The sequence below is a fragment of the Schistocerca americana genome, unplaced genomic scaffold (assembly GCF_021461395.2).
Source record: "Schistocerca americana isolate TAMUIC-IGC-003095 unplaced genomic scaffold, iqSchAmer2.1 HiC_scaffold_723, whole genome shotgun sequence".
NCBI classification, from domain to species: Eukaryota; Metazoa; Arthropoda; class Insecta; order Orthoptera; family Acrididae; genus Schistocerca; species Schistocerca americana.
Window position 1 is genome coordinate 19958 of NW_025726482.1, and position 27936 is coordinate 47893.

The 27936-nt window shown below is 43.9% G+C and overlaps 1 protein-coding gene across 1 annotated transcript in view; it reads left to right on the top strand.

Annotated features, from left to right (window-relative positions):
• Window positions 1-4496: 4496 nt before the first annotated feature.
• LOC124589757 (speckle-type POZ protein-like) overlaps window positions 4497-27936 on the top strand; it is a gene marked incomplete at its 3' end in the record, with an annotated part of 39572 nt that continues 16132 nt past the window's right edge. Inside the window, exon 1 of the mRNA XM_047131586.1 lies at window positions 4497-4842. The remainder of the gene's footprint in view (window positions 4843-27936) is intronic.

Consider the following 27936-nt stretch of genomic DNA (forward strand, 5'->3'; position numbering starts at 1 on the left):
TGTGTGTTGCTCATCTTCATTTAACTAGAGGTTATTTTCAGTGCAAAATGCGTAGCGTTGTGCTGTTACAGTAAAGTTTGTACATTATTTTAGTATCGTTGTTACCAGCTCGACTAAACATCCTTTCCTTCGTTTTCATTTTCATTGTCATCCACGAGACCAATAATTTCGCGTGAAGATACAGCTGTCTCCTAGTTTACTGATGATGTGAATGAACGGCAGCCTGTGTTATCCAAATCTGTATCAGAACAAGAACATAACGAATGGGGTTATAAAATATCTTCTAAACAGCAAAATTGGTTGCAAAAAACTTGCAGATCAGTGCACAAAAAATATTGTGGCTTCAGGAGCTCCACTTTCCATTAGAGCCTTAGGAAATTACTGTCTCCTGTTCTACACATTTCAGCCTTGAAGAGTTCAGCCATCATTTTTGCTCCAGTTTACGTATCACATACATAATTAGACCTCGTCACGTGTGAATGCTTTGTTGATCCTTTTCTTAGCTTTTTGGTAACACATTTTCAGGCTCTTCGAGTCACCATTTGCCGCGATGTTACGAGAATTAAAGTCAACAGCAACTTCTCTTCATGCCTTTACCTTGTTGGTCGCAATGGGTTTAATCTGAGTTTTCCTTTCTTTCCAGTTGTATCTTTGTACTGGTCTAACACAATTTACAGCAGCAAATCTTGCTTGTATTTAGGAAAAGTTTGATGATCTTTTTCCGTTTGCTTGTCTCCACGGTTATAGCTCGACATCTTCGATAATAAATACTGTGTATGTAAGATGTACGATGAATACAGGGTGTTTCAAAAAGAATATACATATTACAAAGTATTATTTTGTGCAAACTATCGATCGCTGCGCCTCGGCTTGGCTATTGGAGCAAGGAATACAGAGTCTAGTTTATGTTAATAGCCGCTAGATGTCAGTTGTCTTCTGTTTTGCTTGGTAACCGACATATGTTTAAAATGGCTACTCCGCAGCAGAAATCATTTTGTGTTCTCGAGTGCAGTTCCGTGATTACAGTGAAAAAACGTTTCAGCCTGAGGTTCCAAATTGATCCATCCGAATGGGCGGAACATTCGCAGATGGCATCGAGAGTTTCTGGATACAGGATTTGTATGTAAAGGAAAGAGTCCTGCCCGCCGTCATGTTCCTGAAGAAAATGTTGCACGACTTCATACTACTTTGCAATCTCGTCCTTCAAAATCAACTCGTCGTGCCAGTGGGGAGTTACAACTGCCTACAGCAACAACTTGGCGTGTTTTGAGACGTCGGTTGGTTGTGTCGCCATACGAGTTACAGCCGTTACAAGCTCTGCGTCGCGACGACAAACGCAAAAGTGTGGCATTTTGTAAACGAGATTATTTATGCTATTGACAAAGACAACACTTTCGCACAGCATACCGTGTTCAATAACGAAACGACATTTTTGATGATGTTAGTGGTCAGATAAACAAACACAACGTTCGAATTTGGGGCCTACAGAACCTATAAGGAGCTATTGAACATGTACGAGGTTTGCCCAAAGTCAATGTGTTTTCTTTCTATATCCCGATCATGTTGACGGTCAACAGTATCTCGCTATGTTACAAAGTGTTTGTTTTCGAGGCTGCACGAAAACAACTTCATTTTTCAACAAGATGGGGCACCCCCCCATTGGAGTCGCCGAGTGCGTGAGTATCTGAATGAAACTCTACCGAACCGCTGGATTGGTCGCCAAGGAGCTGGCGACTTAGCGTGTGTCACCTGGGCTCCACAGTCACCGGATTTGATACCCTCTGACTTTTTCCTGTGAGGTTTCGTTAGAGACAACGTTTATGTTCCAACATTCCCACAGAACCTGGAAGAGTTGAAGAACCAGAAGCATACTGCCATAACAACAGTGATAAATGACATGCGAGAGTACCGAAGCAATTTGAGTATCGATGTGATAATGTTCGTGTCCCTGATGGAGGACATATTGAACATCTCTAATCTGAACTTGAGAGGTTCGTAAATATGTGTGTAATGATTCATATTCGTATGTCTTAAAGTTTAATAAATATATGCAATCGAAATACGAATATTCTTTTTGAAAATCCCTGTATATGCGGTCGCAGCGCAGTAATCAAATGTTCAAACGCGTGTGAAATCTTATGGGACTTAACTGCTAATGTCATAAGTCCCTAAGCTTACACACTACTTAACCCAAATTATCCTAAGGACAAACACACACACCCATGTCCGAGGGAGGACTCGAACCTCCGCCGGGACCAGCCGCACAATTCATGACTGTAGCGCCTCAGACCGCTTGGCTAATCCCGCGCGGCAGCGCAATAATCGTGTCGATAGGCGACTTGAGCCGTGTTGCAAAGCGTGTTACGTGCTAGCTTAGATGACACCTGAACCTGCTCCGGTGGATCCAGGTATAGCGCTTACACAGTACAGCTGAGTCCGGATGATGGTTCAGTGTCTGATGTGACGTCAGACTCGATCCCCAGCCGGCGCCGCTTACACAGTGCGCCGCCCCCCGCCTCCCTGCCGCGCAGTGCGGTCCCGGCCGTCGGCCTGCTGCTGGGGGGAGAGCTGGCAACGCCGCCCCGTGACGTCAGCGCAGGCTGCCGCTGCGGCTCTCAGCTGTGTGCGCCGCTCGCCCGGCTCAGTCCTGACAGAGAAGGCAGCCAGGGGTGCAGTGGCGTCCGCTGGAACACCCGAGAGAGAGAGAGAGAGAGAGAGAGATGGGTAAGGCGGCCAGCTGCACTCTGCTGGAATGTCCAAGAGGCCCGATGTTCGGAGCTCGTTTATTTGGTTCTCTGATTCGCGAACTACTAGTTAGTGTCTGTGTGGCGGTTGTTCCATTAAGGCTAGTTTACACTACGGCATTGCGCTGCTCGACTCCTTGTGTGAAACGAGTCGCACGCAGGTGGTTTCATAATAAAAGAACACACGGCGACACCGGTGTTCACGTCTGTAGCTCGTGTTCTAGTGGCTTTTGTTGCTACCTCTGTATCACAGGGTACCGGTTTCGATTGCCCGCCGGGTTGGGGATTTTCTCCACTCGGGGACTGGGTGTTCGTGTCGTCCTCATCGTTTCATCATCATTTATGAAAATGGTGAGATCAGATTGAGTAAAGATTGTCAATTTGTACAGGCGCCGATAACCGCGCAGGTGAGCGACCCAGAAACGAAACGTCAGCAGCAACCTGTGTTCACATAAGTTTCATAGTTTTGTGACTGCCATAGTCGTGTTTATAAACTGAACGTTTTGACAACTGCACGAGTTGTGGCGGAGTTAATTAATGCCTGTTTGCATGAAATCACTGCATGAGAAAAGAAATAAGTAACGTGTTTGGGTCAGTGAGTCATTAAAGAAAACTCGTCAGCTCCGTTGCTCAGCGATCTTGCAGAAGGGAACTGTAATGCAAAACCCTTAAAGTTATCGTAGAACGCTACCAGAGTAGGTTATGTTTCCCCTAAATAGTCAGTACTGGAGTAACAAAGGAAAAATACTGTAGTGTGTGAAGCAGTGTCGCCAGAACTGAAATTACAAATCACTTTGTATACCGTCCACAACTCTCGTCCTGCTAGAAGGTCCAGATGTAATAGGTGCTGACGTGTTTGCATTGACACAACATTTAATTTAGCCTTTCTCGGCACATGCTTCTAAGTTTCGAAGAAAGCATGTGGCTCGCTGTGTTGTGAAAAATGCATTTGGAATTCGGGTTCCCACTTTCGCTTATATGAAAAACCAGTACCACTGCTGCTAGAGGACAGAATTGTCAGTGCTGCGTACGCTGGTTTGTCAGAGAAGGCAGCTCCTCAACAGTCTGTACAACCACAGCTAGCAGACCAGGAGCGTTTCGATAACTGAGTTAGGAACAAGGACGAACACAAATGAAAAGCTACAGTAATCATGGAAACATTGCAAAGTTCAAATACGTTTCTGAATGAACACTGCTCTGGCTTTTAAATAAATAAATAATAGCGATGTGTGTAACTTTTCCTCCTGTTAACAGTTTTCGTTAAAGAATAGGCCAACTCGAACCAAGGGGGTTCAGTTTTGTAGAAGTGAACTCTTCCACATCTAGATGTTTTCCGTGCCTGTATTTTTCTTAATTCTATTGTGTATCCACTCCTAATCGAATGAACTCTGCTTCACAGCTGAGACGCTGTCAACCCATTCATGCTCAAATCGCGTATGACGCTCTGATGCACAACAACGCTGCTGGTTGTTATTTTGGTAAACACCATTTAAATCCCACAAACACCTATGCCTAGCATAGGTATCCAATAAACGAACCATTTCCTCCCTTCCTCACTTCATACTCCAATTTGATACCCTATCGTCAGACCTAACTTCCACACTCTCGTCACTACTCGCCAAGCTGACAGAAGCCGAAAATGTTTAGTTTCACCAACGAGTTGCCCTAACGCGAGCCGCGCATGCGCAGTGGGCGGTAGCGTATTTGCGTGCAACCCAGTGAGGACGTGTAAATTAGGCTTTAACCAAGAAGTAGCACCGCTACGAGCAAATGACAGGGGACTCTAGCCTTTGATAACTTATTGATCGACATTTGTCGCCCGCTATTGCATGTTTAATCGCAGAAAAACGTGAGTGAGAACAACGTTGTGAACGGAAAATGGCGCCCGATTCACATGGCTAGTGTTGCGATGTGTCAGGTGTCTCGTCCTGCGAAATTGCAGCGCCAGCCGTGCCTCAGTGTGACCCCGTGCGCATAGGACGCTGGTTCGTTGTCAGGACACCACTGTTACTCGCAGACAATTAGTTATAGTAATGCAACATCACGCAAGCTACGTTCGTTATTGCATCTGTAAAGGTGCATAGCTGAGCTGGATTTTGTAAGTATTTTACAATAATGAGTAATGGGCTGCATGTAATGTATACGCACAAGCTAGTTACATATTGGAGTTGTACACATTTACCTGATCCTCTTGTTTTGGTACTGGGTACCCGAAGATGATCAGATAGTGGACACAAATCTATTGGTCCCAATAAAAACGGGAATACAACTGAGTATTTGACAATGCAATGCTTAAAATTCGTTACATACTTTGTCTTCCAAAATTTTTAATCCAAATTCATTGTCTTTGCAGGTTGTTACCCAATCGCTACATATAACAATGACACTTCATCTTTATTTCAACACTTTTAAAATTTTGTAGTATTTAGGTTGTGAAGGAATGATCTGTGGCATTACTCAATATCCTGGTTAGGTTGAGAGGCGAAAATTTCGTTGGGAGTTCGGGATTTCGCAAAAAGTTTGTGTAATGTTTGTGTGTTATGAAAGAGCGCTCTATATACTTTGTTACTTACGTGTTCAATTGATCATTTTCCATGATATGTCGTAATCATGGGGAACGATTCATTGCACATTTAAATGGCAACTTACTTTGAATATAGGTTAAATTCTGAAGATTTGATAGCCTTTTTATTTAAAAAAAAATAAATTATACAGACTCGAGTTGGTAATTCGTACCTCCCTCCTTTTATGCATTACGGTAATAGAAATTCTTCTACAGAGTAGAAGTTGTAAGGACAAACGTTATCAGTTTGTTATCAAATTTTACTTTGCTATCTGACGTTTCACATCACTGCGTAAGTGATCAAAAGTTTGTGTTACAGCATTGTGCACCACACTTAATGTGGGATAGGAATGTTATTTTTACTTTTGGTATTGTAATTATGTATGTCATTGTTCCTTTTCAATTCTAGTGAATTATTTACGACAAAGATGAGTTGCCAAGAGCATTATTCTGCAGGAAATTATTGAATGAAAATATGCAAAACATGTCAACTTACTGGTTTGTCCCCTGCCAAGATTGCAGTGATTCTAAGTGCAAATGTAGCTGAACTAAGTTTTCGGAGTCCCAAAACTTTTTTTCCAATTTAAGTTCTCATCAGTATGGGCCCCTAAGAACTTTGAAATTCTCTTCCTATATACAGTATATTTTCTCGCCATGTTACTCATCATTGCTGTACTACCTCTAGATGTGCGAAGCTGAATATCTTCTGTCACTTGCAGAAAACCAGCCGTTAATAATTTTGAGGACTTCGTCTACTATTTCTTTTGTTTCTGTATGTGTGCTTGGATTGATTACAATACTAATGTCATCTGCAAAAAAGAACCAATTCTCGTTGTTGTATACTCGATAGACGATCATTTACATATATTAGAAATAGTAGGGGTATAAGACTGAACCTTGGGGAACCCAATAAGTGATTCCTTCCCAGTCAGAATTCTTTCCCTGGACTATATTGTTTGAGTTACGAAGTACAGCTTTCTGCATTCTTTTGCTTAGGTATATTAGCCATTGGTAGCCTATACCATCAGTCCCATAAGACTTTAAATTATCTAGGAGAATACTGTGATCCACACAGTCAAATTCCTTAGAGGGATCGCAGAAAATACCAATTGGCACAGTTTTGTTATTTAATGTTTGTAAAATCTGGTGAGTGAACTTGTAAATGGCATTCTCAGTAAAGGAGCCTTGTTGGAACCCAAACTGTGATTTGAAAAGGATACTATTGGCGCTAAGGTAAGATGATATCTTAGAATACATCATCTTCTCAAAAATTTTGGAGATTATGAGCCATGAAAAAGGTTGGTAGTTGGTGACATCTGTCTTATTACCTTCCTCCAACAGAGGTTTAACAACTGCAGATTTCAGTCGCTCGAAAAAATGGCCTGGAGCTGGTGATGCATTGCATACTTCGTATAAGACTGCACTTATTAAATGGGAAAAAATTTAATACTCTGCTGGAAACACCATCAAAATCAGAAGAGTGTTTATTTTTCAGACGATGTGTAATTTTATTAATTTCAGAAGGCGAAGCTGGGATACATTCATATGATTGAATTTTATGGAAGTTATGTTTTCAAGAAACTGCTCTTAGTTTGCTCTTTAACTGTCTGTCCCCACCCGTCTCTATTATATATAAGAAATGATTATTAAATGCATTTGCTACCAGTGACTCATTATTTATAGCCCTTTCATTCGTTTAAATAGTGATGTTTGTTTATGGCTGGTTACCCTGTCTCTCATATCATTAAATTCCATAGTCTTGGGTCTGGTGTCAGAAATACTGATTTCTAACATTATGTACATGTTCTTTGATTTTTTAATAACCTTACTTAGTAATTTTAAGTATCTTCAGAGGGTGCAACTACTCAGGATTCCTACTTGTTCTTGCAAAAAGATATGTTTCCATTTCCTTTCATAAGATACTTTGACTGCTGTAGTGATCCTTGAATTCTTACATGGCTGTTTAGTATCCTTTCTGATTAGCTTGTGTAGAGAGCTGTTTTCAAATAATATGAGTTTAACATGGAATACATTAAATTTTTTTGTTAGCATTTGGTTCACTATAAATTACATCCCGTGCCATCTACTGTACACTATTCCTAAAAGAATTTGCCCTCTAATCATTAATTATTCTAAGTGATTTCCACTGAGGAGTATCCATCCACACTTGTCACGCCTGGCAACAGATTACATGCTTAAAAATAGAATTAAATCACTTACCACACGTTTCGCTACACGAAGTTTTGTTACTTACGAGCAGCAAGAATTAGGCCTACAGGTTAGCGCTTTAGCTGTGTGATATAACGTGAAATGGTATTACCGCTTGCAACAATAATTAAGCACTCGCTCAACTGTAGTATTCGCTAAATTATCTTAATCAGAATAAAATGTAACTTCATTGTACGCAAACTGCACGTAAAGAACCCACTAGTGCGAAAGATTCTATATCAAACAAATTAAGATTTACGCCACTTTTGGGAAATACGAACATAACAGTGAACGGACACCCTCAAATTAAATTGTTGTAAAGAGAAGCAGAACAATTAAGCTGGATTCTCGGATTTAGTTGTGCCTAAACGTAAACAAATATACGGTTACAACCCGACCTTACTATCTTTTTGCCTTTTCTGGACTCTGTCACATGGCTCTGTGACGTAGAATGTTATGTTGTGTGATTTGCTGATGTAAGTAAACGGATGAGGCGGCATTATAAACCTTGCATCGCTTACCAGGCTCTTGCTGTACTCAAATCTGCGTGACAGGAAAGCGTGACGTATCGTCACGCAGCTCATGTTAGGTCCACCTGAACGGCGTCGGTTTCCTTGTGGCGTGTTGTGCAGGCAGGTTGTTGCAGTCGTGACTGTGCGTTTGTCGTATATTTCGTTGCAAAACAGCGAATGTTAGTGGACACGACGCTATCGCTTACGAAGTTGTGCCCTCGATGTTAAAATGTCACGATGGAAGTGCAGCATAAATTTGTGTGTCCCCTTTACCGACGATAGAAACGTCTTGAGCCCAAAACGCCACGTTCATTTCCATTGCGAGAACTCTATGAACTGACTTGGCTCCTGTTATTAGTTTCCATTATAGGACTGAAATCTGTCGGAATTATAAAATTGATAGAGGCATTTGTTAAATACGTTTGAGCAGATTTTGCTTAGCCAAATACTAATCTTACGAGACGTCAGCAGTACTAGTGATTCCAAGCCATGGTTCTTGAAACATGGGCAGCCTCTGACATCCCGTTTCCCGACACTAGCGTAAGGAAACGTAGAACTCTGACTTATCTTGAAGGCACCCTTAACGTGGTGTATCAGTTAAACTGCACATTGTCGTAATATGTAAGTGCGAATGCAGAAGTATGAAATACGGCATAGTAGCTTCGCAAGCACACGGACCAGCGTACAGTGACTCCAAGACGTACTCAATCTAGCTGTATATTTTAAAAAAAGTAAGGTTATGTAATGTGAAAAGAAGTGAATACAAGATCTGAAGAGCCAATGCTGCGGAAAGGACAGTAGCTCAATAAATGTAAATGTAAATGCCGTGTGGCTAGGGCCTCCCGTCGTGTAGATCGGTCACCTGGGGCAAGTCTTTAGAGTTGACGCCACGTCGGCGACTTGCTTGTGGACGGTAATGAAATAATGATTAGGAAAATACAACACCCAGTGAATGAGCGGAGAAAATCTCCGACCCAGCAGGGAATCGAACCCAGGCCGTTACCTATGACATTCCGTCGCCCAGACCACTCACCTACCAGGCGGACACTTCAATAAAAGATTTTACTGAAAAACAAGGAACAGAATACGTTCGTAGCGATAACCAAGTTAATAAAATAATAAAATTTCATGCTAAAGCTAGTTAATAAATTATTCGTCCACTCAAGAGCCTGGAAACGGGTCAACGAAGGCGTCCGATCCCACCCGTCGACTTTGACCCATGACGTAAGGGTGTTGTGGTGTGACGTCATGACGGCGCGGAGGTTAGTTTGAGTGTGTTGTCTTTGTAGACGTCGTCTTGTGCGGTTGGTGGTGTCCTCTGTGGGTGTGTGTATGGTCCGCGCGTTATGTGGTTTGCTCATTTGGGTGTCGGTGCTTGAACTGTGGCTCTTATACAAGAACGAAAATTAGTTTCAGTGAGTTAAGTTTCCGTTGTGTTTATGTTCTTGTGGTGTCGTTTGATGTTATTGGTTTGCTTTTGGTCGCGCGGTAAGTCGTTTAATTCAGTTTGCAGCTTCTTTTGTTAGGTATGGATATGACTTCTAAATTTGATAGTGCACGTATGCGGGCTGAAATGGAGGACGACATGTTGTCCGTCATTAAGTTTCTGCAACTTTTTGGGCTTGTGGCTGAGATAGTGAAATGCAGAGCATGCAAGCAGAATTTGCGAGTTGGGGGTTTGTTTTGGTTGTGTTCGTTTGTTTGTTTGTTTGTGTATGTCTCTGTGTGAATGTGTGTGTGTGATTGGGGTAGCTGACCTAGTGTATAGCGTTGGAGCTTTTTTGTGGTGGGTAATCGTTTTTTTTTTTTCTATTGTGCGCGTGTTATGTTTTGTGGGGTTTTATGTATTGTTGGGTCAATGATATTGGCTGCATGTGTTGGTGGTTGATGATTTGGTGTCGGCACTTGTTGTTGATTTATGTATCGTTGGGGAAGTACTCAATTTCAATTTTTTTTTCTAGTCAGTTTTATTTGAGCTATACAGGTCAAGGGAAGTGTCAGATTCCAATGTGTCGTAGTTATGTATGTCTTTTGGTATCGTGAGCTGCTGTTGACCTATATAGGTCAAGGGAAGTGTCTGATTCCCACTTCTGTTGTTTTAGGTGTTGGTTTTGTGGTATTGACAGTTGTGGTGTGATTATAACCTTTGGAATAGTTGTTTTTTTTATTTTGTGGTATCGACAATTGCGGTTGAGCTATGTAGGGAAGCGACCGATTCCTGTCGATATTGTAAGTGTAGCGGAATTTGGGAATTTTGTGGTGTTTTTGTGTGGGATCGTATTGTGTGTATGTGTTTATAATTAGTTTGTCCCCACCCAAAAACCCCCAGTTTTTCGTGCTGGTCCCTTTAGTTTGATTATATTTTTGGAGGGAGATGTGTTTGTTGGTTTTATATGTATTTTCGTGTCTGTTGTCGTGTTTATGTAACGAGATCGTACGCGCTGTATTGTAGACGTTGAGAATGGTCGTTTCCGCCATATTGGTGACGTCATGGGTCAAAACAGACGAATGGAATCGGACGCGTCTGTACTGCCCTGGAAACAATCTTTAAACTTAAAAAAAGTATTATTTGTGGTGTTTTACTTTGTAGTTGTTACTGTTTGCTGCCTGTAGAATGGAATTTTGTCCTGTTCTTCTTGAAGAGCTTGTTTTACGTCTTCCTTGTCAGACATTTGTCTTTTGCTAATGTTTCCTTCAAGCAGTTTCCAAAAGTGTTCAGTGGTAGTGTCTGTGTCCTGAGAAGAAATGTGGAGTTTCAGTATATTCTTTCAAGATGTATGTAAACATGTTTTGATCCATTGTACCTTCTATAAAGTATAGTTTCCACTGCCTGCAGCAACCACACCGTCAGGGAACCCCCACCATGTTTCGCAGTGGGTACAAGCTTCCTTGACAATATCTGTGTTTTCGTACGCCACCCTATTTGCTTGCCACCCAATCTGTTTGAGCTATATTTACTTCGCCACAAAATATAAGTATTTCAGAAGTTCACCTTCTTCAATTCTTGTTTCCAAGCAAAATAAAGACATTTCTTCAGATTATGCTGAAACCCATGTCTTTCGAGCTATCTGGTCATTATATCTCTACTTCTCTGTTGGCACATACTGTTTCGTGCCTCTGCTGTTAACTCCTCAGATATATTAGGCACGCTGATTTTAAAATTTTGATTTCCCTCGCGGTAAGCCTGACACCTTCATCGGTCAGTGAGCAAGGGTGTCCGGTCGCTGGCTGAGTTTCTCAATGTTTCGGTATGCAGAGGCGATCTGTTACCAACTTATCCGTCGATGTAGGTCTGCCGATTACCTTAGCAGTGTTTATGCAGGTGTGAAACGTTCTCTCTGAGTCACGGTCGTGTCGCTCTCCTCGGGGTTGCGACACTTGCCCGGAGCGACACACTGGCTGGCTCTCCACAGCAACAGGCGCACAGGCTGACGCGTCCAGCGGCTCTGCACGGATCTGGCCCACGCTCACAAGAGCAGCGGCCAACCGCGTGTCGCTTCAGGGGGCCCGTCATCACGTCCCGTGGTGAATTTCAGTTTTAGGTCTGTTGTATTATTGAGTCACTAGGATTCAGCGTAATGATTACCGACAGTGAAATTCAACGTCTCTTTTAACATTTTGAAGATGCAAAGAATGGGGGCAGCCTTATGATGACTGCTGTTTTAGAACGAAATTTAAATACAAAAATTTATATTTAGTAGGTATAAGACATTATACATATTAATGCTCCAAACTAGCTGCAATAAGGTTGGTTTTTTAAATACTTTTCACGACAGGTCTGTTTCAGCTTACTGCCGCTATCAAGTGACCTGCGAAATAACATCAGTAAGAGTAACTGTACATAAACTGTGGCTGACTCGCTTATTCATTTGCACTGGTACTTAAACGTCTAGTTGGAAGTGACGACCATACAGCATATATACTAGTCTTTCTGTCATGTCTCATAAAGTGTAATAGATCTTGTACTTACGAAACGTAAAAATAAGTTTGTCAGATATTTTGACAATTCAGTTTTGACAGTTCTTTATTGTGTGTTTACAAAGTAAATAACAGTTTACTGGAGATTGTTACCTACCGGTGTACTTATTTTCCTTTAAAGTTTATCTATGGTCCATGTACATTTTGTTTAACATTTGACTGTCTTTTCGTGTTCTGTTTTGTCAGTTTTCTAGATAGTATTTCTGTTTAAAATCTGTGTTCAGTTAGAGTTTCGTGTGGACATTTCCGTGTAAGAATATAAATTTTCAGTTCTTAGAGAATGTTCATAGTATTTGGTGTAATATTTCTAACAGAGCTTCAATCAGCTCCACTTCGTGGTGTTGAGTTTTCAGGTGGAAACTGAAGCGTGATGGATCACTGTTACCGCTTCTAGTGTGTTCTCTAAATCTGGTATTAATTTCGTGCGGTTTGGCCAATATAGAAACTGTTGCAGTCGTCAGCTAGTTTCGTATATTCCAGAAGTGGCATTTTCTGAGATTTTGGTTGCACTTGAACGAAATTTCGATGTAACATTGTTGTTTGTATGCAAAGCCAGTTCTATGTTTTTGGATTTACATAGTGAATTTATCTTTATTTGATATTCGTCCTAAGTAAATTGTGAGTATGTAGATTCTATGTTTTGTTGAGGTTCCTTTGGTAAGATTTGTTATGTATCGTGGTGGGTTTCGGTTTCTTCTTTTTTTTTTTTTTTTTGTTAGTTTATCTGGATCAAAATCATTTCTGTGGGGTATGTAACAGTGTTTTTAGTTCCTTCTATATAGCTGGTTTTTCTAGATGTAAATTATATTAATCGTGCAGTGGAGAAAGCCATGCTGTTCTGTTTTGGGATGCTTAGAGTTAGCATTTATTACATTATCTCTGGTGGTCGGTTTTCTGTATATGTCAAATGTGTGGCAATTATTGTCATTGCTAATTTTTTAGGTCAAGATAGTTTACTAAATTGTCCATTTCCAATTCCACAGTAAACTTGGTATTGGGATGGAGGATGTTCAGTAACTTCAGGATAATATTGTCTGTATTGTTTGCATCAATGAACATTAGTGTGTCATAAACATATCTATAATAGTAAACGATCTTATTAAGTACTGGCCACTGTTAGCGGAAAACGTTTTCTTCTAATGTGTTGAGAAAAATGTTCACAGTTGTGCCACCTACACAATTTCCTATAGCTACTCCAATGCTTGAGTGCAGATCTTTCCATTTCATTCAGAATAAATTTTTCACAAAGTCGTTTTAAAGGGATCCATGATTTCATAAGTTTCTACAGTAGATTTCCTCTGCTGTAATAGATTTTGTTCCATAATTCGTATTGTTTCCTGTACTGGTATCTTGGCATAGTTGCAAAGTGAAAAGGGATAAATTTCACATTAGGTGAAATCTGCGTGTCTTTTATTGCTTTTGCAAAAGTATGAGAATTTTTGGTGGTACCGGTATATTTCTTGTTATATGCATACAGCTCTGTTAGTAGTTTGTTCACTTTTTTCTTATGAAATATATTGGGCTATTTATCAAATTGACAGTCGAGCGGGTTTGCGTCGAATTTATGTACCTTCGGTTGAGCACATAACGTTAGTGTGCTTGGGTTCATTAAAGTACATGATTTCTTTTCGTATTCCGTTAGTATTGCATTACAATGTTTAGTACTTTTCTTTAGTTATGGTGTATATTTGTTGGTTTATTTGGTACTTCTGTGATGTTGTTAGCTTCGAAAAATATCAAAACCTTGTGGTCATTGAGGTTGATTATAACCGTAAAACTTCCTTTATCAGATTTTTACTGCAGTTGCATCGTTTACTTGGCATCTTTTACTTGCAATTACACAAATTCCTTAAAACACATACTCGTAATAGCCACTACAAAAGTAGCAATTGATATGGCAAGCCTGTGAACTAGAAAGCGAAATGAACCGCAGCTCGTGGTCGTGTGGTAGCGTTCTCGCTTCCCACGCCCGGGTTCCCAGGTTCGATTCCCGGCGGGGTCAGGGATTTTCTCTGCCTCGTGATGACTGGATGTTGTGTGCTGTCCTTAGGTTAGTTAGGTTTAAGTAGTTCTAAGTTCTAGGGGACTGATGACCATAGATGTTAAGTCCCATAGTGCTCAGAGCCATTTGAACCATTTTTTTGAACCGAGAAAAATGGCTCTAAGCACTATGGGAGTTAACAACTTAGCTCATTAGTCCCCTAGACTTAGAACTACGGTACTTAAACCTAACTGACCTAAGGACATCACACACATCCATGCCCTAGGCAGGATTCGATGCTGCGACCGTACAAGCAGCGCGGTTCCGGACTGAAGCGAATGATTTAACAGTTAATATAGCAAAAATTGTGGAAAAGGAATTAAAGTGAAAATACATAAGCAAAAAAAAAAACACTTACCCTCAACGCCATAAGTCAAAAATCACAAGCAAAAGATGCGCTACGTAACATCGTCTGGTCGTCCCATTTTGCGGCGAGCGAGCGCCTAACCACATCCTGAACAGGCCTTCTGTAGTCGACGACGTGTGTTACTGGAAACTAGCTTCAGCAAGTGTGGGAAGGCTGCAAAACTGCGACCTGGCGCTTTTTTATGATTATTTCGTCCTCACCAGTTTCATGCAGGTTTGCTCATCTTCTAACAGAGGGAGGGGATATGGATTTAATTCCATGTCTTTTGCTGAAGTTTTCACTGTAAAGACTTTTTATTCGGTGTCTGACCCTACAGATTTAGATTCAAAAGACCCTCTCAAGGCGAGTGCTGCGATTATTGCTTAGAAACGGCTTGGTCCTAGAGATAGTCTTGTCAGTCTTCATTAGAGAATATTTTACAAATTTCAAGAGACATGTAGTCGATTTTGTGTTGTTTAGAGGGAAAGCTAGGAGGGGGTAGTCTTTTTTCGTCCCCTATTAAGTACTTGTATTTACAAGGTTGCAAACAAGTAAACTCCTTTCCAACATTTACAATTTTTTCCAATGATTCCGACATTTTCTCCGTCATTGCAAATTCCGTGCGTAGGCCACAAGTCAGAAATCATTTAAAGTTTCCATCCGTTTGGAGTTCCTTTGGCCTCTGCAACCGTTTCGTCAGTCTTCGTTGCTGACGCTTTTCTTTTTTCTTTTTCCATCAAAATTTAAGATCAGTCGGTCAAACTGGTGGCCGTGGTATTCTGCATCTTCTGGAAGATTTTTCACTTATGAGTAAACATTCAGATGAGCGTTCGATACTGATGTACTTATTCCTCTTTTCCATCCTTTTGAGACGCTGTTACTGCGATGCCGCCTTCCACTGCAGCCCTACATCTCCCTTGGCATATGTTCGCTATCGAGTCACTGGTCCACAAAATAGTTGTAAAACTCCTGAAGCTTTAGATTTTCCGGCATTCTGTCCTGAATACACGACCAACCATCATTCAACATTTCCAGAGGAAGATCTCATAGAGTAGTAAACATTCTTATGTGACATCGTATTTCCTCGCTTTCCTTATAGACTGGAATGAGGCCTCAATACTGAGCTTGTTCCGACAAACATTCATTAAAACGAAAATCGCAACGAGTAATCTCTGTTCCGGGGAACAAACTGTAAGCTGCTTACGCGATGGCAGCTGCTAATTCCAGCAGAGGTGCAGGATTAGTTTTAATACTTTAAAAAACCATTCATATGTCTCTCGCTTTTTATTTGGCGGCAAAGCATAAACAAGTTGAATGGTGTTTGTTTTATCCCTAGAACAATTAAGGTCAGCGTAGAGTATAATCAACTGTCCAAACTGCTTGCTCGAACTTTGAACGTTCCATCTAAATGGAATGATTTGCAGTTCAATAAACACACTTTTCCATTTTCAGTGGCAAACAGCAGTGTCTGTTATTTTATCGCCAACATTCACCAGTAAATTATTTTCTGGAAAAATATTCCTCCAGAATATGAGATCTTGTACAGTCCTCATATTTTCGCTTAATTCAATGGTAGCGATCGGTTCGCATTTCTGCTCGAGGGTAACGATGCTATGGAGTCGTAGCCTCGATTGAAAAGCTTAGACGTAAACTGATGAAGCTGGCGCGTCTGTTTCTTTTGCCCGCTTTTTTTCGCTGACGAAATGTTTTCGTACTTAATTTACTGCTTCATCTTGAATACAAGCATGTCTACTTTCCGCTAAAGCTGTTATTTTCTTGAGAGTAGTATTCGTTTCCATTTGCTCTTTTTAAACTTTACACAACGCCTGTAAGGGGCTTTGTTGTTCGTATGATCCACCAGATACTGTTGCCCGTTGTAAATCTGTTGTGACGTAACAAGACTGTTACGCCACTTGAAGTAGCCGGTAGGATAGGCACGCGTACACACACGCCGACGGGCGTCAAGTCTGGAACAGGCTACGTAATTAATGCTATGAAGAAAAGTACGTAGCTGGATTAATACTTATCTTTAATCAATCATTGTGGTACGTCACTCTTGACGATACACAGGAGACTTTAATTACAATTACTGTAAGGCTAATGGCGCCTTGCTAGTTGGTAGCCATTAACTTAGCTGAAGGCTATTCTGTCTCTCGGCTAATGAGAGAGAAAGGCTTCGTACATCTAGTCGCTAGCTAGGTCGTCCGTCCAACTGGGGCGAGTGCTTGTTCGTATCACGAGACCTGCCTTGTGGTGGCGCTAGGTCTGCGATCACACAGTGGCGACACGCGGGTCCGACATGTACTAAATGGACCGCGGCCGATTTAATCTACCACCTAGCAAGTGTGGTGTCTGGCGGTGACACCACAAAATCAGTAAAGACTTCCCTTTGGTGGTCTCGGTCAGTTGTTATCTCAGCATTGAAACACGTAACACTACCTGGTAGTCAGAGGTCAGCTGCAGTACTGAACTGAGGGACACACACACACACACACACACACACACACTACGAACTGGTGCAGGGAGGGCGAACTTCGTGCAGGAAATGGACTTAGGCCTTACCCAGATTGAACACACTGTCCGTTACTTAACAGCTCCCTGGGCTCCGTGCAGCTATCAAAACGTTCCCTGTCCGTGCAAGTCTCACAAACCCCTACCCTTACCGCCCATGTTTCAAAGTGCAGTGTCTGGGCGCCGCTCGAAACAGGTGGCAGACGTACCGTATCGTGGTTGCGCGCGGTTGACGCTGGCGTGCGCCATGGGGCAGCGTTAAGGTCTCGTCCCTGGGCGCGAATTTTAGGCGTATTCAGGTGGCGAAGAAACACTTGTAAACTTTATCTGTACGAACCTATTTTGTTCCATGCTTATCAATAAAAATGACTTGCTGATGTAATTTCCACAGAATTCCGCTCTTCAGATATTATCTTCGCTTTTTTTTTTTCACGTGCCAAAGACTAAAAAATATGCAGCTAGACGAATACTTTTTGCACTTAATGTAAAGACTTCCCGGTCTGCTTGTCAGCAAATCATAGCTCAGGATACATTGTTTATTTGAACGTGACATGAGCGATCGCATGGTCTAAAGCAAAATGTACGAATATTATGAACGTTAGTAATTAGCCCGGAAGCAATGCACTGCAGGGTTTTCAGTAGTGTGATTCTGATCTGTATGTGGTGTCTTTCGAAATTACTCTCGTTTACCACAAAAGATGCATCTTAATTGCTGTACAATGTGAAAGAAATATGCAAAATTCTCATGTTTCAGGAGATAAGTTGTGCTAAAGTGCTGGAAAATCAGATGTTGCCACAGTTGACAATGTCATAAAATGGCTGCCTTCTAATAAGGAACACACTTGTCGCAGGAATGTCTGCAGTATTTCTGGATGACACACACACACACACACACACACACTCAAGCGCCAAAGAAACTGGTGTAGGCACGCTTATTCAAATACAGTGATATGTAAACGGGCAGAATACGGCACTGCCGTCGGCAAAGCCTATATAAGACTACAAGTGTTGCAGTTGTGAGATCGGTTACTGCTGTTACAATGGCAGGTTATGAAGATTTAAGTCAGTTTCAATGTGGTGTTGTACTCGGCGCACAAGCGATTGGACACAGCATCTCCGAGGTAGCGATGAAGTGGGGATTTTCCCATACGACCCTTTCACGAGTGTACCGTGAATATTAGCAGTCCAGTAAAACACCAAATCTCCGACGTCACTGAGGCCGGAAAAAGATCCTGCAGGAAAGGGACCAACAACGACTGAAGAGAATCGCTCAACGTGACAGAAGTGCAAGCCTTCCGCAAATTGCTTCATCGGTATGGACTTACGGAGCCAAAAGCCCAGTCGTGTACCCTTGATGACTACACGACACAGAACTTTATGCCTAGCCCGGCAACACTAACATTGGACTGTTGATGGCTGGTTAAAATCTTGCCTGGTCGGACGAGTCGAGTTTCAGATAATATCGAGCGGATGGATGTCTACAGGTATGGAGACTGAAGTGGACTGACAAGGCAGCCAGTCCACAGTGACGGGTAGCCGATAGAAAGGCACGCGTACACACTCACGCCGACGGGCGTCAATTCTGGAACAGGATAACTATTGAATGGTAGCAAGAAAAGTACGTAGCTGCTTTATACTTAACTTTATTATTTGATGACTACAGCATTCTTCTTGAGACATTTATACTATAACTCTCAAAGTAGGTAAGGCTAATGGCGCCTTGCTAGGTCGTAGCCATGGACTTAGCAGAAGGCTATTCTAACTGGCTCTCGGCAAATGAGAGGAAGGCTTCGTCCGTATGGTCGCTAGCAATCTCCTCGTACAACTGGGGCGAGTGCTCTCTCGTATCACGAGACCTGCCTTGCTGGTGGCGCTAGGTCTGCGATTACACAGTGGCGACACGCGGGTCCGACATGTACTAAATGGACCGCGGCCGATTTAAGCTACCACCTAGCAAGTGTGGTGTCTGGCGGTGACACCACATTCCTCCCCCGCAAATCGGCGAACGGTCGTGTGATAAGGCTTCCGCCCGCCGTGGGGAGGACCACATGTTGACGTATGCGATGAGGTGGGGAGCCTAACAACAGGCGAGGCTGTGCCACCCGCACCCGGCCATTCGGTCCGAGGGGAGCTAGGAAACGCCTGAAAAACTAGCCCAGGGTGCACGTCAACATGCGGTGTATGCGCCCGTAAAGAGACAGGAGGGACCGAAGGATCAACCTCCATTGCGTCGGGGTAGCCGACGCGCGATGACGTCATGTGGTCCGGAGCGGGCGGGAGTTCCATGGCGGAGGACAGCTGGTCACGGGAAGCGATCGCGGCGGCGCGTGACCCTGGGAGGCGCTTGGCGGCTGCAACGAAGCGTCGAATGCGGGCGGCGCCGGCGGGAGAACAAGCGGCGGCGGCGGCGGCTGCTGCTGCTGCGGCGGCGGCGGCGCGTCGCCATGGGGCAAAATGGAAGGCATCGTCGGTAACACCTGGGGATGAGGCGAGCCAGTAGATGGGTCCCCAGGGCGCTGACCGGACGGCACCGTCGCTGAAAGCAGACGGGGAGCGGCAGAACCCGAGCGACGACAGAGGCGCAGCTGATTGAGATGCCGACGCACCTCACCAGAGGCCCCCAAAACCAAATACATCGCGCGGCCGAGGCAGCGAAGAATGCGCCCTGCGAGCCAACGCTGTGAACCGCAATAGTTACGATAGAAAACAACGTCGCCTGGAGCAAAAGCAGGAGTCTGCCGCTGCACAGGAACCTGATGCGGCGGATGCAGCAAAGACATCAAGGTGCGATGAGGACGACCGTGGAGCAACTCAGCCGGCGAGCGACCATCTCGGGGCTGAGAGCGATACGAAGACAAAAAGAGCAACAATGCGTCCTCCCGAGAATGCGACTCTTTCAATTTCAACATCTGTGACTTGAAAGTCCGGACCAATCGTTCAGCGGCACCGTTAGACTGAGGCGAAAACGGCGCGGATGTCAGATGTTGAATACCATTGGCCTGGCAGAATGACTGAAATTCTGCGGACATGAATTGTGGGCCATTGTCGGAAACAATAGTCTGCGGCAGACCTTCAATGCAAAAAATAGCAGACAACGCTTGGATGGTGGCGGAGGACGTCGTGGAAGACATCCGGACAACAAAAGGAAAATTACTGAAGGCGTCGACCAGAACCAACCATCGAGCATTCCAGAATGGACCAGCAAAATCAATGTGCAAGCGTTGCCAAGGGGAAGTGGCTTTTGGCCACGCAAAGACTTTCCGCGGCGGTGCGGACTGTTGGTCGGCACACGCCGGGCACGAAGAACACATATTCGTAATCGCAGCATCGATTCCGAACCAAGTACAGTGCTGACGAGCAAGTTGTTTCGTTCGCACTATACCCCAATGTCCTTGGTGAAGAAGCCGTAAAACAGAGGACTGTAACGAACGTGGGACCACGACTCTGGACTGATCATTATCAGAACGCAACAACAAAACACCACGTCGAACAAAAAGTCTCTCCTTGTGAGCAAAAAATCGGCGAACCAACGGATCCTCGATCCGAGACTTTGACAAAGGCCATTGCGTAGCAACAAAACGTAAAACAGTAGCAAGGACAGGGTCAGCAGCTGTGGCTGTAGCGACACGACGAAAATCAATCGGAAACGATTCGACCACTTCATCGGTTTCCGAATCAATGAACATGCAAGCAAGTTCGGAAGAATCGAACGCTTTATCCTCAGCAACAGGCAAACGGGACAACGCATCGGCGTTTCCGTGCTTAGCAGTGGACCGATACAAGATATCGTAGCGGTACTGCGAGAGGAAAATAGACCAGCGAATGAATTTCTGCGCTGTACGTGGAGGTACAGGCTTGGTCGGATGAAAAAGCGATGTCAAAGGTTTGTGGTCTGTGATGATGGTAAAGTGACGACCATACAAGAAATCATGGAACTTAGTAACACCAAACACGAGAGCCAAAGCTTCTTTCTCTATCTGTGAATAATTTCTTTGCGCAGACGAGAGCAATTTGGACGCAAAGGCAATAGGGCGATCATGGGAGCCAACTTTGTGCGCAAGCACAACACCGATCCCGAAATCAGATGCATCTACCATCAACAAAAGGGGTTTCTGGGGATCGAATGGCGTAAGGCACGTATTAGAAAGCAACGCCGATTTCAACTGGCGAAAGGCGCGTTCGCATTCCGTCGTCCAGACGAACGGAACACCTTTACGGCGTAAGCGAGGAAGCGGAGCTGAAATGGAAGAGGCATTGCGCACATTCACTTACACCTTGTGATGCTATATCCTTTAACGGTCGTGCGACCGTATCACGCAATGCGTGGGGAACATTGCGCGCTCTGAAAAATTTCGGTTGCGCGTTTACTTTGAGTTCCAAATGTGCTACATAGTTTTTAGCTCAACCTAAACCCGGTGCAAAAACGTCTGCAAATTCGTCACATAAGCGAGAAACACTGTCTGAAGGCACAGTCTGATTCACTGAGAGGACCTGATTTACAATAGACATGTTAAACAACTGAAATAAATCTAAGCCAAACAAGTTCACTGCCGTAGAAGAACGAAGAACGTAAAATGACACCAGTTTTGTTTGTCCCTTGTATGTGGCAAGAAGGCTGCACTGTCCTAACACAGGTATTGTCTGTCCTGAATATGTGGTTAGCTTAACATTTGCGGAACGCAACGGAGGTTTGCCCAGTTGTTTGTACGTGTCGTGATTGAGCAATGAAACTGCAGCTCCGGTATCGAGCTGGAATGGTATCACTTTGCCTTCAAAGTCTAAGTCCACAAAAAGTTTATTGTTCCGCTGACGACAAGAGCGACTGTTTTGTGCAATTTGAACAGACACTGGTACAGAATCACTTGCTAATTGACGTGATTTCCGGCGACGTCGACGCACAGTTTTTGTGGGACGAACACAGGCACTGTTAGAGAAAGTGTCACTGGACGAAGTGGAATTAACGACATGAATGTCCATAGGCGAAGGTCCACGAGCCTGAGTGTCCTTGGTTCGATTCCGGCGCGAAGCAAAGGGCCTGGAATGATTGTGATTGTCCGATCTGAGCTTTTTCTGGCAAACACTTTGAACATGTCCTTTCTTATTGCAGAAAAAGCAAATAGCTTGGCGTGACGGGCAATGTTCACGCGAATGTCTAGTAGCACACCGCGGGCATGATTTCACTACATTGGTGTGCTGGCGCGGCACACCTGGCTTAGCGCGCGGCGGCAGCTGTGCGGACGTATGCGAGGGCAGTTGACCGGGCCGCGGAGCGCGAGCGCGCCCGGCGGGCCGGTTAATGTTACACACTGCTGGCGAAGTTTCAAAAGATTCCTGAGCACAGTCAAGTGTGTCTTGTCTATCCAATATGTCTATCACTTGTTGAAGGGAGGGATTAACTAGTTTCAAAATTTGCTCCCGTATGCGAACATCAGAAACGTTCTGTGCAATTGCATCACGCACCATTGTATCTGAATAAGAAAGACCACAGTCACATTCAAAGGCACAGTCCCTAGTAAGTCCTTGCAATGTTGCTACCCACTCCCTATTAGTTTGACCGGCCGTACGTTTTGTACGAAAAAACGTATACCGTTTTGCAACCACATTAACTGTTTCTTTGAAATAGGCATCTAATGCAGACAAAATTTCCTCGTAGGACAGAGTTGCTACGTCTCGTCGGGGAAACAATTTCACTATCACACGGAAGGTGGACACACCGACACAAGAAAGCAAAAACGGCTGCCGCTCATTACCTTGAATTCTGTAGGCAGCGAGGTGGAAGGCAAACTGACGGGACCACTCTTGCCAGGTCTCTTGGTTCGGGTCGTAGTGCCTAAAAGGCGGTGCAACGGCAGGTTGTGGCTGCGGTAGCGGTGAAGCGGCGGCGGCCGCATCGGTGTGCAGCGCACGTTGACCCTGGACGAGCTGTCCGAGGGCATCCAATAACGCCTGCGTCTGCTGATTCTGCAAGCGATAAAATTCGGACAGTACATCTGGCGAAGCCATGACACAAATAAATTAGGGCAAAGCAAAACACAAGATCCTTTGTAGACTCGTCGCCAATGAAGTGGACTGACAAGGCAGCCAGTCCACAGTGACGGGTAGCCGATAGAAAGGCACGCGTACACACTCACGCCGACGGGCGTCAATTCTGGAACAGGATAACTATTGAATGGTAGCAAGAAAAGTACGTAGCTGCTTTATACTTAACTTTATTATTTGATGACTACAGCATTCTTCTTGAGACATTTATACTATAACTCTCAAAGTAGGTAAGGCTAATGGCGCCTTGCTAGGTCGTAGCCATGGACTTAGCAGAAGGCTATTCTAACTGGCTCTCGGCAAATGAGAGGAAGGCTTCGTCCGTATGGTCGCTAGCAATCTCCTCGTACAACTGGGGCGAGTGCTCTCTCGTATCACGAGACCTGCCTTGGTGGTGGCGCTAGGTCTGCGATTACACAGTGGCGACACGCGGGTCCGACATGTACTAAATGGACCGCGGCCGATTTAAGCTACCACCTAGCAAGTGTGGTGTCTGGCGGTGACACCACAGAGACAATCTCATCAATCTAAGGACCCTGTATGTTTTTGGACTGGGTCGGAGGAGTTGTTGTTGTTGTTGTTGTTGTTGTTGATGTTGTGGTCTTCAGTCCTGAGGCTGGTTTGATGCAGCTCTCCATGCTACTCTATCCTGTGCCAGCTTCTTCATCTCCCAGTACCTACTGCAACCTACATCCTTCTGAATCTGCTTAGTGTATTGATCTCTTGGTCTCCCTCTACGATTTTTACCCTCCACGCTGCCCTCCAATGCTAAATTTGTGATCCCTTGATGCCCCAAAACATGTCCTACCAACCGATCCCTTCTTCTAGTCAAGTTGTGCCACAAACTTCTCTTCTCCCCAATCCTATTCAATACCTCCTCATTAGTTACGTGATCTACCCACCTTTTCTTCAGCATTCTTCTGTAGCACCACATTTCGAAAGCTTCTATTCTCTTCTTGTCCAAACTGGTTATCGTCCATGTTTCACTTCCATACATGGCTACACTCCATACAAATACTTTCAGAAACCACTTCCTGACACTTAAATCTATACTCGATGTTAACAAATTTCTCTTCTTCAGAAACGATTTCCTTGCCATTGCCAGTCTACATTTTATATCCTCTCTACTTCGACCATCATCAGTTATTCTACTCCATAAATAGCAAAACTCCTTTACTACTTTAAGTGTCTCATTTCCTAATCTAATCCCCTCAGCATCACCCGATTTAATTTGACTACATTCTATTATCCTCGTTTTGCTTTTGTTGATGTTCATCTTATATCCTCCTTTCAAGACACTGTCCATTCCGTTCAACTGCTCTTCCAAGTCCTTTGCTGTCTCTGACAGAATTACAATGTCATCGGCGAACCTCAAAGTTTTTACTTCTTCTCCATGAATTTTAATACCTACTCCGAATTTTTCTTTTGTTTCCTTTACTGCTTGCTCAATATACAGATTGAATAACATCGGGGAGATGCTACAACCCTGTCTCACTCCTTTCCCAACCACTGCTTCCCTTTCATGCCCCTCGACTCTTATAACTGCCATCTGGTTTCTGTACAAATTGTAAATAGCCTTTCGCTCCCTGTATTTTACCCCTACCACCTTCAGAATTTGAAAGAGAAAAAGAAAAAAAAAGAAAAAAATTTGAAAGAGAAAGAAAAAAAAGAAAGAAAAAAAGAAAAAAGAAAAAAAAACTTCACTAATTCCCACTATATCTAACTTTCACCTATCCATTTCCCTTTTTAAATTTTCTAACCTACCTGCCCGATTAAGGGATCTGACATTCCACGCTCCGATCCGTAGAACGCCAGTTTTCTTTCTCCTGATAACGACGTCCTCCTGAGTAGTCCCCGCCCGGAGATCCGAATGGGGGACTATTTTACCTCCGGAATATTTTACCCAAGAGGACGCCATCATCATTTAATCATACAGTAAAGCTGCATGCCCTCGGGAAAAATTACGGCTGTAGTTTCCCCTTGCTTTCAGCCGTTAGCAGTACCAGCACAGCAAGGAGGTTTTGGTTAATGTTACAAGGCCAGATCAGTCAATTATCCAGACTGTTGCCCCTGCAACTACTGAAAAGGCTGCTGCCCCTCTTCAGGAACCACATGTTTGTCTGGCCTCTCAACAGATACCCCTCCGTTGTGGTTGCACCTACGGTACGGCCATCTGTATCGCTGAGGCACGCAAGCCTCCCTACCAACGGCAAGGTCCATGGTTCATGGGGGGAGGAGTATCGTTTCAAATTGTATCGAGCGGATGTAGGTGTACGGGTATGGAGACAACCTCATGAATCTATGGACCCTGTATGTCAGCATGGGAGTGTTCAAGCTGGTGGAGGCACTGTAATGGTGTGGGGTGTGTGCAGCTGGAGTGATGTGGGACCCCTGATACATCTGGATACGACTCGGACAGGTGACACGCACTTAAGCATCCTGTCTGATCACATGCATCCATTCATGTCCATTGTGCATTCCGAGGGACATGAGCAGTTCCAGCAGGACAACGCGACACCCCACACGTCTAGAATTGCTACAGAGTGGCTCCAGGAACACTTCTGAGTTCCACTGGCCACAAGGCTCCCAGACATGAACAATATTGAGCATATCTGGGATGCCTTGCAACATGCTGTTCAGAAGGGATCTCCACCCCATCGTGCTCTTACGGATTTATGGACAGCCGTGCAGGATTCATGGTGTCAGCTGCCTCCAGCAATACTTCAGACATTAGTCCAGTCCGTGCCACGTCGTGTTGCGGCACTTCAGCGTGCTCGCGGTGCCCTACACGATATTAGCCAGGTCTACCAGTTTCTATGGCTCGTCACTGTGTATCCTGTCTTATTCTCTGGAGTACTCTCTCTTTATTTTTGGTGTTTTAACTGTTCGCGGTAGTAATATGTTACAAGGATTTCAAAGAGGGGTAATTAGTAATTGCCGGCCGAAGTCGCCGTGCGGTTAAAGGCACTGCAGTCTGGAACCGCAAGACCGCTACGGTCGCAGGTTCGAATCCTGCCTCGGGCATGGATGTGTGTGATGTCCTTAGGTTAGTTAGGTTTAACTAGTTCTAAGTTCTAGGGGACTAATGACCTCAGCAGTTGAGTCCCATAGTGCTCAGAGCCATTTGAACCATTTTTTTAAATTAGTAATTAAGTTGTTTCCTGCTTACTTTAGTGACGTCAGAAGACAGGAAAATGGAAGTCTTTGTATTGGTGCCATTTACGTGAAATCAGTTCGGCTTGCTACTAATATATATAATAGTAGGGAGAAAAAATTAAGGTTCTCTCCGAAATGCCCTCCTCTGTAAAAAAAGTCAGTTCATATTTCGGAAAAGTTAAAGCACTCCTGACGGAACAGACGGCACGGTTTGAAGTGCGGCTTCGCTGAGCAAAACTGCCTCACTGAGGCGGGCCTTTGCCGAAATGAGGGCGCGCCCGGTTCACACTCGCAGCGATGACTACCTACGTTCCTTCAGTTTGGAGCTGAATGTGTGCATCGCTGAGTGCATAAGGAACGATCAGTTTCCGTTCGGAGGCCGTACAGGCCAGAATCGGATATCACGCAGGAAAAACCGCCGTGAGCATTGAGGTAATGCTGCCGAGAATTCTTCCGGGTTGTATGGCCGTGGTCCATGGAACTCTTCTGTCCCTGACGTTTCTTCCGAAGCTACGTTGGACATCTTCGGAGGTGCTCCTGGTTGTGCTGAGTCTTGCCGACTGACGAGTCGGACGTCGAAGAACGGCCTAAATACCGTGGAGAGTGGGCGTGGTCTGCATTTCACGCGATAGCAGGGTTGAACCTTGTCAAGGATAAAATATAAATATCGATCATAGTACGTCAAAGATAGACTTCTAATCGATTCTGCAGCGCCTCTGTCCGTATATCGCTGAGTTTCATAGCTTCTTTTCTGTTAATATTATCCCATTTTTATGTATTTCAATGGCTTCTCTATATAGCCGTGGATAATAGTTCGTCATAGTACATAAAACATCAGTTTCCGAAAGTTTCACTGCGTGATCACCCGACTGAAGAGCATGTTCCGCCACGGCTGATTTGTCTGTTTTCCCCTAGTCGTCAAAGTCTTTTATGTTCCTTCAACCGTGTATTCACACTTCTCTTTGTAGTTCCAATGTGGACCCTACCACGTGTACACAGAATCTTGTATACACCACTTGCAGACAGAGGAGGACGCTTATCCTTAACGGAACGAAGTGCTAGACCTATTTTCTTAGTTGGTCGGTCTAACGTTATGTTTGCTTAAAATCTTGGCGATTTGATCCGTTACCTTTTTGATGCAGGGTAGAGAAACCGTGTTCTTCCATCATTGTGTCCTATCGTTGTCCTTAGGCCTACCTGAAGTTCATATGTTTAACTTTCCTCTGAGACCCGTTGTCAGTGCTATTAATTCCCCAACGTACCCAGTAGCAAGATGTCTGGCATCTTGTTTACAACCACATACTGGCCGAACTGATTCTTATGTGAAACACTCACGTCGTTTCATTGAGAAACCGAAGGGACTAACTTTCGCTCCTGAGGACATTCTTGTCAGTTTTGACACATTGTCTTTATTTACGATGATTCCGCTTAACAAAGTTATGCTTTACATAGCGGATGTTTTCCCAGCAGATTTGACTGCTCTTTTCAAACACTGTGTCACCTCTAGTCAGTTCCAGTGGGAGGATGAGTTTCATGAGCAGGTTGATGGTGTGACCATGGGTAACCCATTGATAAAATATAACTATCGATCATAGTACGTCAAAGATAGACTTCTAATCGACGATTTTTACATGGAAAAATTCGAACAATTAGCTCTGGAAAAAGCGAATAAGAAACCATGTCGATGGTATCAGTACATGCATGATACATTTGTCGTTTGGTCACATGGCACAAAATGCTTCAGAGGAATTCTTTTGTTATTTAAATAGTATAAATCGTAAAATGCGGTTTACCATGGAAATGGAGAAAGACAATGCAATATCCTTGTTGGATGTCTT